This window comes from Cupressus sempervirens, chromosome 2 (genome assembly GCF_028749045.1).
Source record: "Cupressus sempervirens isolate cs-2001-9-10 chromosome 2, ASM2874904v1, whole genome shotgun sequence".
Taxonomy (NCBI): domain Eukaryota; kingdom Viridiplantae; phylum Streptophyta; class Pinopsida; order Cupressales; family Cupressaceae; genus Cupressus; species Cupressus sempervirens.
Genome location: NC_143119.1, coordinates 258,598,045 through 258,612,831, shown reverse-complemented (window position 1 = coordinate 258,612,831; position 14,787 = coordinate 258,598,045).

The following is a 14,787-nucleotide window of genomic DNA, read 5'->3' as shown; positions in this document are numbered from 1 at the left end:
TTTGCTATTCGATTTCATTTGTGAATCTACATTAAAAAAAAACTATTTAGAAAACCTCGTTCTACAATTGAAAGAAATTAGTATTAAATCAAGATCTGGGTTTGAATTAAAATGGAATTGAGAAATTTAATCTGGGTAGCGTTTCGAAAGAAAAGAAAATTCTAAAATGTGAAATTTGATTGGTTGATAGTATTCTCTCTATCAGATTATATTTGTTAATATTTTTTTAAAAAAGTAATAAAATAAAGTAAAGAAAAATTATTTCTTTATTTAAAATATTATTATTATAGAAATTTAAAATAAAATAAAACACACTTTTATTTTATATAGGGGAATTTTTTAAAAAGTTTTTTTGTAGTAAATAAAATTTAAAATAATAAAATAGTATATATATCTTTTTACATACTATGGGGGAGGATTGTTTAATGTTTTAATTAAAAATAAATAAAATTTAAAAAATATATATATATATATTACAAACTTACCCCCCCCCCCCCCCCAACCTTTTTGTTGGGCGGCATAACTGCTGCCGCAGCAAGGACTGCTGCGGCAGCAGCCTGCTACGGCAGAGCTGCCGTCGGCCCAGCAAAGGCTGCGGCCAAAAGCCAGCGGGCTTTAAATGTCTCTTTTAATTTATGCATTTTCTTTTTTAATTGTAATTTAATTATAATTTAATAAATTTAAATTGTGTTAGATTTTTTTTAAGTTATTAAATTTTAAATTATATAAAACTTTAATTATTAAATTTTAAAAATTATATTATCATTAATTTGTATTAATAACTAAATTAATTATTAATAACTGAGAGATATTTTAAAAATAATAATTAATAATTGACTTAATTAAATTGGATCTAATTAAGGATTATTAATGAGTCGGACACAGTAAATGAGTATTAATTAAGCTAATTAAATTTTGATTTAATTAGAAATGATTAATACGAAAATTATATAACAAAGTATAATTTTATTAAATGTGTAAATTTAATAAGATTGTAATGATGTTATTAAATTTAGCAATTGTTATTTTTATAACTTAAATAAATAATCGATTATCTTCAGATAATGCTTTTGGGAAAATGACTATTATTATGAAGGTAATTTTACATATTTAAGTCAAATAAATAAACGGGGGTAATTTTATAGAGTTGACTTGTGGAATAAACTGAGAATTCATTCATTTGAAACATACATTGAACACAAAACTGAAACTTTACTCTTTACCTTATTGTGTATTATTGTAAATCAAACGCAAACTATGAAACTATACTGTTTTGCTTATACTGTCTATGCTTTGGGATTTTGGTGTTGATTAGCTGTTGACCAGTCTAGGATGTACACCAGAGGTTTTGTGAGATTTCTTGTATACTATTTATGGGACTAGATGTCATGATGTGTTATGTGATTCAAATTGAGATTGTATTTGTGAGATTTACTTGTGGAGCATTTATGTGTACTTGGGTGCGAGAACCATCCTATTATCAAGTTGCCTGTTAAGTAACCGAGTTTGATCTTTATGGGTGTTGTGGTATGGGACACAACTGTATTTTTTATGTGCTTAGGAGAGGTTGTCTAGGTACATGACTTGGGAGTGGCTTGCATAGGGGTCCGGGACCCAAAGTGGTCAGTACCAGGGTAACCTAATGCAAGTTATGTAATAAGTGATAATCTAGTAATTAAAATTTATGGGGGGAAACGCACTAAAAAGATAAGTTAGAGATTTTTTATCTACCCATGCCTTGAGTGCTTGTATAGACTAAGGATGGGAATGAGATGAGTGCCTCGTCTTCTTGAGAGGGCTTTCTGATTTCCATATGTGTGATGTTGAGGGTCCGGGGTTCAGAGTAACCAGTCCAAGGTAACTCAACGCTTGAGAGTCTGGGGTCTATTAAGAGATCAGTCCAGGGTAACTCAAGCAGCCATGTGATGACACTCCCTAGTATGTAGCCTAAGTCTCCTCTGTAGAATTTGTGTACCTCTGGTGGTGTATCTATTGTTGGATGTGTTTATTGTGGTTACTTACTTTCATTGATGATGATTGGTGTTTCATTATGTTGTACTTTTGACGTGTGGCTTTTGGCTTGAGGTGATTATCTTTTGTTGACTTTATCTTATGACCTTGGTATTTGGTTTATACTTGGTTCATGTATGATGTTTGATTATGTGGTGTCGGTATTGGAGTGAGTGTTCTTACTTTTGGATTATTTTATCTTCTTGAGTAACATGTGTTACCTTTGAGGTAGTTTTGGCTATTAGGGGTACCTTGCCTAGGAATGTTTTATGTTTGATTTGCCGTATGTGGATCGTTCATTATCTTCCCTGCACGGTGGGAGTGGAAGCCTGACTAGGTAACCACGCGGTCGGGAGGTAGTGTCTTCTTACCATATGGGTCCCCCTTCACATTGCTAGTTGTTGGATGTTCGTTGCAGAAGATGTACCTTTATCATTCTTATTTCTTATCTCAGAGACTTCTTTTCCGATGATGTATATATGTTATCATATATCCTGGTGTATTGTATCTATTTTCACATACCCTGCGACATGTGCAGTGGATGTACTTTCATTGTATTAGATATACTTATGCTTTGCTTATGCGATTATGTATCTGTTATTTCTTTATGATCTTGAGACATTGTACTTGGAACTTAAACTAATTAATTTAAAAAAAATTATTAAATGTGACTCAACGTAAAGGAATCCTTGAGGAATTGAAACTGTATCTGTAATTGCAAATGTGTATTTGATATGTATGTTCTTATTGCTTCCGCATTAATGTTATCTTGATGTTGTTTAAACTTCAAAAAAAAAAATAGTTTAGTAAACATTGTAACATGTTAGGTTTAATTCTCTTGGGTTCCCGAGCGGGGCGTTACATATGGTATTAGAGCCTGAGTTTCAACATTGGGAACTCTGGGCATTATGTGCGCCATCACTTGAGCAATTAGTAAACTTGCAACTTATTTAAATGACAAACTTATATTGACATCAAACTTGAAACCAAACAGTTGAACATTAAACTCTGAAATGATACAAATTCTGAACATGGAACTAGAAAACTTATAAAACTTTTCGGATCATTGCTTTATGTCGGTAAGTTATGACCCTATGGTTATGATGGATTCTTAGATGTCATTGTTGTGTTTGGGTGTTGTAAGAGAGATGACTTCTGATTCTAGATCCATTGCTAGGGGTCATAGCTCAGGACGTGGTAGAAGTCATGGGAGAGTTAGTCACTGTATTCCTTCCTTGGTCCATTTAGGGGACCCTATTCAGGAAGAGGCTAGAGAGGATGATAGTGTTAACCAAGATGCTGAGATAGAAGGACCAATTACTAGAGACTTCGTCAAGGAGATCCTAGCACGCCTACCCTTGCAGGATAGAGCTCATCATTTAGAGCATGGAGATAGAGATAGGTCCATGAGTCCCAGAGGGAGGATCCTAGAGAGCAACAGGCGGTCTAGTCAGTCCATCCAGATGAAGGACCTATTACGGGTCAAGATCAAACCTTTCAATGGAGAAGGTACTGGATATGATGTTGAGAATTGGTTGATTACTCTAGATAAATGTTTTTCCATGCAAGACTTTGACTCCAATGTCAAAGCAAGATATGCCATCACCCACTTAGAGCTCTTCGCAGCGAATTGGTGGAATATAGAGGAGAAGAAACTTGGGATAAATATGCAGACTGTTACATGGGAGTTGTTCCTTGAACACTTCCATGAGCGATTTCTATCAGAGCAGTGGCAACTTCAGAGGGCAGATGAGTTTCATGATTTGAGACAGGGTACCAAGACCGTGGTGGAGTATGAGCGTAAGTTCTTCGAGCTTATGTCTTATGCAGGAGTTAGTGATAGTTCACCATTGATGGTCCAACATTTCATTAGAGGACTTAATGCTAACATCATTAGGGGTGTTAAGGTTTTCCAACCTAAAACCCTTAAGGATGCTATATTGCAAGCTACTTTGGTTGAGGTGAGTGTGACTTCAGGCCAAGGTGGCCTACCAAGTGTTCAGGCTAGAGAGGCACTTTATTCAGGAGCATTGAGGGATAACCAGTCTCAAGGGGCTGGAAGTTCTAGAAATTCTCCTAACTTCTCTAAGGGTAATCAGAAGAAGCCGGGAAGAAAGTTCTTCCATGGTAACAGTGGTGGTTCACAATCAGGGAACTATCGCAACTGGAAGCGTAGTATGCGCAATAGGTTGGATCGAGTTCCTCGAGCTCTTAGTGAGGATGCTAGTGTTGGTAGTTGTGATCAGTCACATGCACCTGGAGCTCAGGAAGGCTTTAGTGGAGATTGCTACTTTTGTGGACAATATGGTCATAGAGCGACCAATTGCCCCGATCGTAGACCTTAGTTTTGAGTTTTCTAAGTTTGATTTATGTTTCTTTGTAATGGGCTTCCAGGAGTAAGCCTAATTCTAGGGGGGTTGGATGTAGTGTCTGCCCCTAGATCGCATTTTTGTTATCATTGTCAAATTCTTTTAGGTTGATTTTATGCATTGATTAGCTTTAGAGATACTAGATTTGTAATAATATGATATTATTTCATGACTTTGATTACAAATGTATCAGTTATTATTGCTTAGTAGATTTCATTCATGTGTTGTTAATGATATTTTGATGATCCTAGTTAGTAAGTGTGGTTTCTTTAATAAAAATGTTAACATGATGTCTTTAATGATGATTATGTTGTATTGATAGAGATGCAGTATTATATGTACGCATTTGATGTTAGACTTGTGATTTTTACAATACTTACCCCATACTTGCATGTGTATGGTGCGCGTGCTTATTTTATCTTTTTGTCTGAAGTGTTTGATGTGGTTAAGGGAGGGAGTCGTAGTCACTTGCTAGTCGGGATCTACACGATGAACCACTCCCCGCCATTGTCTGTTTAGTTTAGATATATTATATACATGTACATGCTCGTCTTTTATGCAGGATGTAGGTACCGGGCATCGACTTCCCTAAATTTCCAGGATGAGCGTGCCCTATTACAAATACTCAAATGGTGAGAATGGGAAGATAATGATCAGGTCCAATCCTAGCCATAGCCTATAATATTTGTCCTGCAAGGAGGACTCGTAACAGACTGTCTATCCTTTTTAAATCCGTGAGTATTTTGTGCGTATGTTGTTTTGTGAATCTTTGATGAATTTCTATTAATTAAGTCTAATTAATAGATTAAATTAATAATTTAATTTAATGGAGAATTATGTTAGAATCTGATAAGAGATTGCAAAGAATGTTCTAGAAGAAGGAACAAAGAGATCAGAAGAGAATCATTGAAGCATAAAGAACCGCAAAACTCTGTCAAAATGCTGATCTGTAGAACCTCCATGGAAATAGAATGCACGAACCATCAACCAAAGAAGCATAGAACAACAATATAACCTCCCCTTAAGGCAGGTGAGGTGACAGGCAGCTGAAAAGATGGGCCAAGAATCTCCTACAACACAGGAGCCAAACACATTGAGAGTGAGGTACAAAACACCAATAAAGGCACGTGTCATCGACACTGCATGAGGAATTAGAGAAAGAGGGCCTATAAGCGAAAAACAACTATCCCCCCCATGGCACTTTATAAAATAGTGCGAGTACAACGAATCACAGTGATGAAAAGGATCCCGAAACGCAAGAGTGGCACTTTATCTCAGTGCGTTGCATAAAGATGCTTACAATGAATATCAACAATGATCATAAAAAACATAAGGCTGAAACAATAGAAGTTAAAGCCCAAAACGAAGCAACTGAAGCAACAAAATCGATCTTCGGACCTGAAACAAACAGAATATCCACCAGAATGCTAAAACACAAAAGACTGAATAGTATGTGCCTGGAACAGAATCTAGAATAACAACTAGCATCACTGGAAAGATCACAGAAAGAGCTTTCCAGCAATATAAAGAAGTCCAAAATCGGAGATCGGAAGCTCAAGATACGCCTCCCGGAGTGCAAAATAGAACATCTAGCTTTGACTGCCAAAATAAGCAACCAAACTACACCAAAATCCAAAAACATCTATACCAACATCTCCGTCTCGGAACCAGCTTTCCGGCGCATTTTTTGGATTGAAAAAATACGTCCGTATGCTCAAGTTACGGAGAAAAAACCTCTAAGGCCTCTGAAAATGCAAAAAATTATAAAAAAACAAAGAACCTCCACCACCACCGCACCGCCGGCGGAGCGGAGGCCGGGTGGTGGGAGGGCGGAGCAGAGGCCACCACAGGCGGGGCTGCGGCGGGGCCGCGGTGGGAACCGCCGGCAGAGCCGCTGCGGGCCGCTAGCAGCTCCGCTGCAGTTTCTTAACCGTGGCGGCTTAAAACAGTTGCAGATAAAAAAATTTTGCAATTTTTTTTTGATTTTTGCCTCGTACTACATGTAGGGGGCCGTACGGCCCTGTCGGACAAAAAAATTTGCCTCCTAGACCAACGGTGTCCAAAATCGACAAATTTTATATGGATTTTGACTGCAAACAGCCTTTCGGATCCAATGGAAGTGTCTGTTTGAGCCCAAAGTGCCCCAAAAATTTTTTTTAAGAAAGTTGTCCATACAGCCTCCCACTGCTCCGAAAAAATGCAGCTTCTGAAATGCTCCAACAAACCACGAACAGCGAGCAGCAAGCTAGCTCTGATACCATGTTAGAAGTAGGTGATAAACTAATCTCCCAAGAACACCTGCATGCATAACCCTGTCACATGGATGAAGCAAAGAACAGAGGCAAGGAAAAATCAAGGAGGCCAAAAAGCCAGATCCATCTTATGGACATGCAAAGAGCAATATCTCATATAATCCAATAAGTGAATCAATAAAATACAAAGAGGTGAATCCTGAGCTTTCGATATCCGATTTTGGACTTCTTTATATTGCTGGAAAGCTCTTTATGTGATCTTTCCAGTGATGCTAGTTGTTGTTCCAGATTCTGTTCCAGGCACATCCTATTCAGTCTTTTGCGTTTTAGCATTCTGGTGGATATTCTGTTTGTTTCAGGTCCGGAGATCGATTTTGTTGCTTCAGTTGCTTCGTTTTGGGCTTTAACTTCTGTTGTTTCAGCCTTATGTTTTTTATGATCATTGTTGATATTCATTGTAAGCATCTTTATGCAACGCACTGAGATAAAGTGCCACTCTTGCGTTTTGGGATCCTTTTCATCATTGTGATTCGTTGTACTCGCACTATTTTATAAAGTGCCATGGGGGGGATAGTTGTTTGCTGCTTATAGGCCCTCTTTCTCTAATTCCTCATGCAGTATCGATGACACGTGCCTTTATTGGTGTTTTGTACCTCACTCTCGATGTGTTTGGCTCCTGTGTTGTAGGAGATTCTTGGCCCATCTTTTCAGCTGCCTGTCACCTCACCTACCTTAAGGGGAGGTTATATTGTTGTTCTATGCTTCTTTGGTTGATGGTTTGTGCCTTCTATTTCCATGGAGGTTCCTTTGGTTGATGGTTCGTGCCTTCTATTTCCATGGAGGTTCTACAGATCAGCATTTTGACAGAGTTTTGCAGTTCTTTATGCTTCAATGATTCTCTTCTGATCTCTTTGTTCCTTCTTCTGGAACATTCTTTGCAATCTCTTTTTGGAGTAGGGTTTTTCCCTTGTGGTTTTCTCTATTTCTCCTCTTTATAGAGATTTTGTTGTGATTGGGTACCTGATCTAGCCTTGTTGCTGGGACCCAATTCTCTTTCATAGCTGTGCTAGGTTAGCTTCCTCCCAAGCTTCGCTTAAGGGGGGGTGTTAGAGTAATTATTTGTTCTAACTTATTAATTAAATCACTTTGATTTAATTAATTAAGTTGCCTATTACTCTAGTTTTCTTAAGCTATCTTGTAGGTGCATATAATTAATATTTTATTAATTATATTGTGCAACCCTAACTTTTTTAGGCTTTAGTTTCTCTTTTCGGGTTTCATGATTCCTTTATAAGGATTCATCTCTTGTTTTTGCATCCTCTTAATGCTATTTTGCTTCCAGCATTTGCATTACTCTCTTGGAGACTAACTCTATGATGCTATTTTGATTTTGTATCATTTGCATTCATAGTTTAGATATTTATTCTTTGCACTAGTTTTCTGGGTTATTAATCTTATCAGATTCTAACAAATTATTATGATATTATGAATATTTAATTAATTGAGAAATTAATTAAATATAAAGAATTAAATTGAAGATAAAAGTTTTAAGATTAAATTTAGAACATGATAATATTTATTTAATTTAATAATAATATATTTAGAGTTCATTTTTAAATAAATGCTCAATATTATTATTATTTAAGTTAATAAATATTGTATCAATTAAGTTTCTAAAAAATGAAATTAAAAGTGAAAAGATATTTAATTATCATAAAGATTATAGTTCGCATGATTTATGCATGAGTTGAAAATAAAAGAAATTAATTTAAAAGATAAAAACATGTGAACTCGAATAAAGATATTTTAATAATGTGCACATGAGATTTAAAAAGTTATAAATTGATTTAAAATAGAAGTTGAGTGGAAGTTAAATAAAGTAATTTAATAATTCACTTAAAGTGCATGAAGGAATAATAAAAGAATATTTTAATTAAAAGAAAATTAATTGTGCATGAATGAATTAATTAAATAAAGTAATTATTATTTTAGAGTTGTGGAGATAGAAACCCTAAAGGGTAATTAGATTCTATATTAGAGGGTTTTGGGGTCATTATTTGGAGGGAAGTTTTTTAGACACAGGTTTCAGGGAACACACTTTTGGAAGGGGAACAAAGAAAGCTTTGAAAGCTTTGAAGGGTTTGGATTAGCAAAGGTTTCAACAAGTTGTTAGCATCAGATCAAGGTAGGGTTTGTGAACCATTGTAGAAATATTTTCGGATCTTTGTTTTCTTCGTGCTTGTTGAAAATTGTTTTCTCAAATTTCGTTGTATGAATTTTGCCACCTTCCGTTCTAAATCTTTTGCTATTCGATTTCATTTGTGAATCTACATTAAAAAAAAACTATTTAGAAAACCTCGTTCTATAATTGAAAGAAATTAGTATTAAATCAAGATCTGGGTTTGAATTAAAATGGAATTGAGAAATTTAATCTGGGTAGCGTTTCGAAAGAAAAGAAAATTCTAAAATGTGAAATTTGATTGGTTGATAGTATTCTCTCTATCAGATTACATTTGTTAATATTTTTTTTTAAAAGTAATAAAATAAAGTAAAGAAAAATTATTTCTTTATTTAAAATATTATTATTATAGAAATTTAAAATAAAATAAAACACACTTTTATTTTATAGAGGGGAATTTGTTTAAAAGTTTTTTTGTAGTAAATAAAATTTAAAATAATAAAATAGTATATATATCTTTTTACATACTATGGGGGAGGATTGTTTAATGTTTTAATTAAAAATAAAAAAAAATTTAAAAAAATATATATATATATAATACAAACTTACCCCCCCTTACCTTTTTGTTGGGCGGCATAACTGCTGCCACAGCAAGGACTGCTGCAACAGCAACAGTACTATGTACTGCTCCTGCGGCAGCAGCCTGCTATGGCAGAGCTGCCGCCGGCCCAACAAAGGCTGCGGCCAAAAGCCGACGGGCTTTAAACGTCTCTTTTAATTTATGCATTTTCTTTTTTAATTGTAATTTAATTATAATTTAATAAATTTAAATTGTGTTGGATTTTTTTTAAGTTATTAAATTTTAAATTATATAAAACTTTAATTATTAAATTTTAAAAATTATATTATCATTAATTTGTATTAATAACTGAGAGATATTTTTAAAAAATAATTAATAATTGACTTAATTAAATTGGATCTAATTAAGGATTATTAATGAGTCGGACATAGTAAATGAGTATTAATTAAGCTAATTAAATTTTGATTTAATTAGGAATGATTAATACAAAAATTATATAACAATGTATAATTTTATTAAATGTGTAAATTTAATAAGATTGTAATGATGTTATTAAATTTAGCAATTGTTATTTTTATAACTTAAATAAATAATCGATTATCTTCAGATAATGCTTTTGGGAAAATGACTATTATTATGAAGGTAATTTTACATATTTAAGTCAAATAAATAAATGGGGGTAATTTTATAGAGTTGACTTGTGGAATAAACTGAGAATTCATTCACTTGAAACATACATTGAACACAAAACTGAAACTTTACTCTTTACCTTATTGTGTATTATTGTAAATCAAACGCAAACTATGAAACTATACTATTTTGCTTATACTGTCTATGCTTTGGGATTTTGCTGTTGATTAGGTGTTGACCAGTCTAGGATGTACACCAGAGGTTTTGTGAGATTTCTTGTATACTATTTATGGGACTAGATGTCATGATGTGTTATGTGATTCAAATTGAGATTGTATTTGTGAGATTTACTTGTGGAGCATTTATGTGTACTTGGGTGCGAGAACCATCCTATTATCAGGTTGCCTATTAAGGAACCGAGTTTGATCTTTATGGGTGTTGTGGTATGGGACGCAACTGTGTTTTTTATGTGCTTAGGAGAGGTTGTCTAGGTACATGACTTGGGAGTGGCTTGCATAGGGGTCCGGGACCCAAAGTGGTCAATACCAGGGTAACCTAATGCAAGTTATGTAATAAGTGATAATCTAGTAATTAAAATTTATGGGGGGAAACGCACTAAAAAGATAAGTTAGAGATTTTTTATCTACCCATGCCTTGAGTGCTTGTATAGACTAAGGATGGGAATGAGATGAGTGCCTCATCTTCTTGAGAGGGCTTTCTAATTTCCATATGTGTGATGTTGAGGGTCCGGGGTTCAGAGTAACCAGTCCAGGGTAACTCAACGCTTGAGGGTCTGGGGTCTATTAAGAGATCAGTCCAGGGTAACTCAAGCAGCCATGTGATGACACTCCCTAGTATGTAGCCTGAGTCTCCTCTGTAGAATTTGTGTACCTCTGGTGGTGTATCTATTGTTGGATGTGTTTATTGTGGTTACTTACTTTCATTGATGATGATTGGTGTTTCATTATGTTGTACTTTTGACGTGTGGCTTTTGGCTTGAGGTGATTATCTTTTGTTGACTTTATCTTATGACCTTGGTATTTGGTTTATACTTGGTTCATGTATGATGTTTGATTATGTGGTGTCGGTATTGGAGTGAGTGTTCTTACTTTTGGATTATTTTATCTTCTTGAGTAACATGTGTTACCTTTGAGGTAGTTTTGGCTATTAGGGGTACCTTGCCTAGGAATGTTTTATGTTTGATTTGCCGTATGTGGATCGTTCATTATCTTCCCTGCATGGTGGGAGTGGAAACCTGACTAGGTAACCACACGGTCGGGAGGTAGTGTCTTCTTACCATATGGGTCCCCCTTCACATTGCTAGCTATTGGATGTTCGTTGCAGAAGATGTACCTTTATCATTCTTATTTCTTATCTCAGAGACTTCTTTTTCGATGATGTATATATGTTATCATATATCCTGGTGTATTGTATCTATTTTCACATACCCTGCGACATGTGCAGTGGATGTACTTTCATTGTATTAGATATACTTATGCTTTGCTTATGCAATTATGTATCTATTATTTCTTTATGATCTTGAGACATTGTACTTGGAACTTAAACTAATTAATTTTAAAAAAATTATTAAATGTGACTCAACGTAAAGGAATCCTTGAGGAATTGAAACTGTATCTGTAATTGCAAATGTGTATTTGATATGTATGTTCTTATTGCTTCCACATTAATGTTATCTTGATGTTGTTTAAACTTCAAAAAAAAAAATAGTTTAGTAAACATTGTAACATGTTAGGTTTAATTCTCTTGGGTTCCCGAGCGGGGCGTTACAGATCTTATCAAATTTGTATTCTATGATAAGTATGAAATTTATTCTTTTCATAATAATATTCAAAGTCTTTAAAACTTTTCATCATTCCTAGTGATATTAAGTAAATATCTCCATAGCCGAATATTACACATCTTCTTGAGAGACAAATATCTTGATTATGGTAAATAGAACACTTGTTATCTAGTTCAAAGGATATGTAAACTATTTGACTCATGGAATCACATTTTGATTTGGATATCTTATAATTCTCATTAATATTGCAATGATTTGATGACTGGATGTTTATATTCCTTTGAGACAATAATTCCCAAGGATTATGCTAATAAAATCAACTCGTGTGACGTACTTCCTATCTCCTTATGGTAAATGATGAAATGAATATGGGAAGTGAGATTGGTGAGTGGAAAGTACACATATCATGTAGTAGGAATTGATCAAATCCTAACTAATGTTTTTAGTGACATAGACAAATATATTAGACACTTTATTTTTATATTGTGATTGTTGTGTGAAGATGTGAAGCTTCAAGGTCTAAGTTCTTAATGTTTGCAATGAACCAACATCCCTCACTGGATTTGGAATACAATTTAATAGCTTTTTGTGTCTTCTATAAGTCTAGTGGTTGTACCATACATTAATAGATTGATCTTTTTGTACAATGACAACCCTAGTTGTTAACAAGTGGTATTAGAGCTCAACCAAAGGTTCAAATCTGAAATGAGTTATGTAGGGAGAGGGATTGTTTGTAATAGGCCAATGTCCCTCATTGGATTCACGACATGTTTTGACAACTTCCTATGTCTTCTACAAGTCTACTGGTTGTGTAAGACATTACAGGTCGATCTTTAGGTGCAATGACAACCCTAGTGGTTAACACTTAATTTATAGATATTGGGTTCCCTCTACTTCTATGCATGTGAACATATTCTACCACACACGAAACTTTGTATTATAATAGAAGTTGAGTTTTTACTTTTACACAATTTACTTTTCTTGGATGTTTATTTTGTCACTTGAAAGAAATATTTTATTTGGAATAGTGTTTTATTCCATTTCCTTTTTATTTTGGGCTCCAATTGATCTAGTTATAGGTGTTAGGATGTAGAGATATAGAAATAATAATTACATGCAAATATAACCAATATCACAAAGGAATAAAACACACATAAGCAAATAGAAGAGAGAAAGATTTAATGTGGTTCACCCAATCATTGAGCTACATCCACCAAACAACACGTCTAATATCATTGTCTAATGATTGCAACTTGATTACAATCTACAATTCCTTGTAACTTAATATCGCTGCAAGAAGCTACTAAATCATCATACATCATCAAATCCTGAACCCTTAGGGCCCGTTTGGCGCTCGAAATTAGAGTGGAATAGGGATTGGTAAATTCTAAAAAAATTCAATTCCTTGTTTGGGTGTGTCCAATGGGAATTCAGAATAAGAATATATATGCCACTTTTGTCCAAAAAATAGGCATTTGCTATTCCACCTAAATAGGTGGAATAGCAAATGTCCATTCCTATTCCATATTTACTTTTCTACAAAACATAATATTTCGGGTCCGTAAAAAGTATGGTGCTCAATTTTTTGGCAAACTGGTGCTCATTTTATTTGGGCATTTTTAATGGCGAGAAGGAGTGAGTCTACGTTTTGGCCGTTTGCATGAGTGAGTCAGGCATGAACAAATAGAATCTTGGCTTGAAAAAGATGGGTTCTTCCCATATAACAAAGCCTCTTTTCAATTAGCTTTCAATGGTAAGCCTCTGTTTGGCAGCATTTAATTTTCTCAGCATTTTGGTGATGTCTTTATCCCTCACAGCTGGCCCTACAAATGTCCGCTAGATTGGTTGTTGGTCTATGTAGTCTCTTGCTTAGCCTTCTATCCCTCCTTGTGAGAGAAAGTAAACATGATCTAATTTTTTTCCGTGGGTAAACTAGGAAAAAACAGTCTATTCTTGGTGAACCAAATGCAGGATAGACATATTCCCTACTGAATTCTGGGTGAACCAAACAGACCAAGAATAGCGAATCCATAAAACAAATGCATGAATAGTGAATCCAGAATAATAGATGCCTAATTCCAATTCCTATGCCCGCTGCCAAACGGGCCCTTAGCCATTTTATACAAAACTTACATCGCTTACAAAATTAGGGCTAGAATAAGTTGTCCAATGAAAAAAATAACTCTTGACACCTTTTACAATAGTAAATTCATTTTTGGCTTTGAGGGCATTGCTCTTAGACCCCACAAGGGGCACTCCCCCCAAATCTCTGTAAGTAGAACTGGGGGGAAACTGCACCGAACAAAGTAGGGAAAAATTAACCTCTAAGTTCGATTAAGCTCCACATAACAACAATTTCTCACTTGAAGACTTAATAGACTCCACAAAATTAACCCTTAAGTTTGATTAATTTCCATGTAACAACAATGGGTTCCTCTTATTGTCCTTTGACTTTTTCTAATTGTAGTGATTTAGATGTACTTTTTCTTCAAAAAAAAAAAAAAATTATAAAGTTTTTTCCTCTATATACTTTTTATTTACATGATAACTTAAAGAATTGATAAGAATCATAAAATAAAACATGTAATATTTGTGGGTCTAATTATATGGTTAGCATGAGCTTCAAGAATTTCTTTATCTATATTATTTTGTTTAAAAGAGAGGTATATATATTATTTAATTGAAAAGAGAGGTATCTATATTATTTTTTTCAAAAGAGAGGTGTGATGAATAAACATAAAGTAAAATTTAAAATATAAATAATGTTTAAACCAGATATTTAATAAACAAGGACACATAGCGTCAAGTTCTTGCCGAAAGCTTATAAGATCAAAGTATTAAAATATTAAGAATGTATGCAATATAGCTATGTTAGTAGAATGTCAATTGATTTTTTACTTATGTATGTTTAGCTTAAGTCTTATATAATTCAAGTATTTATATTCTCCTTTAACCAAAATTAAATT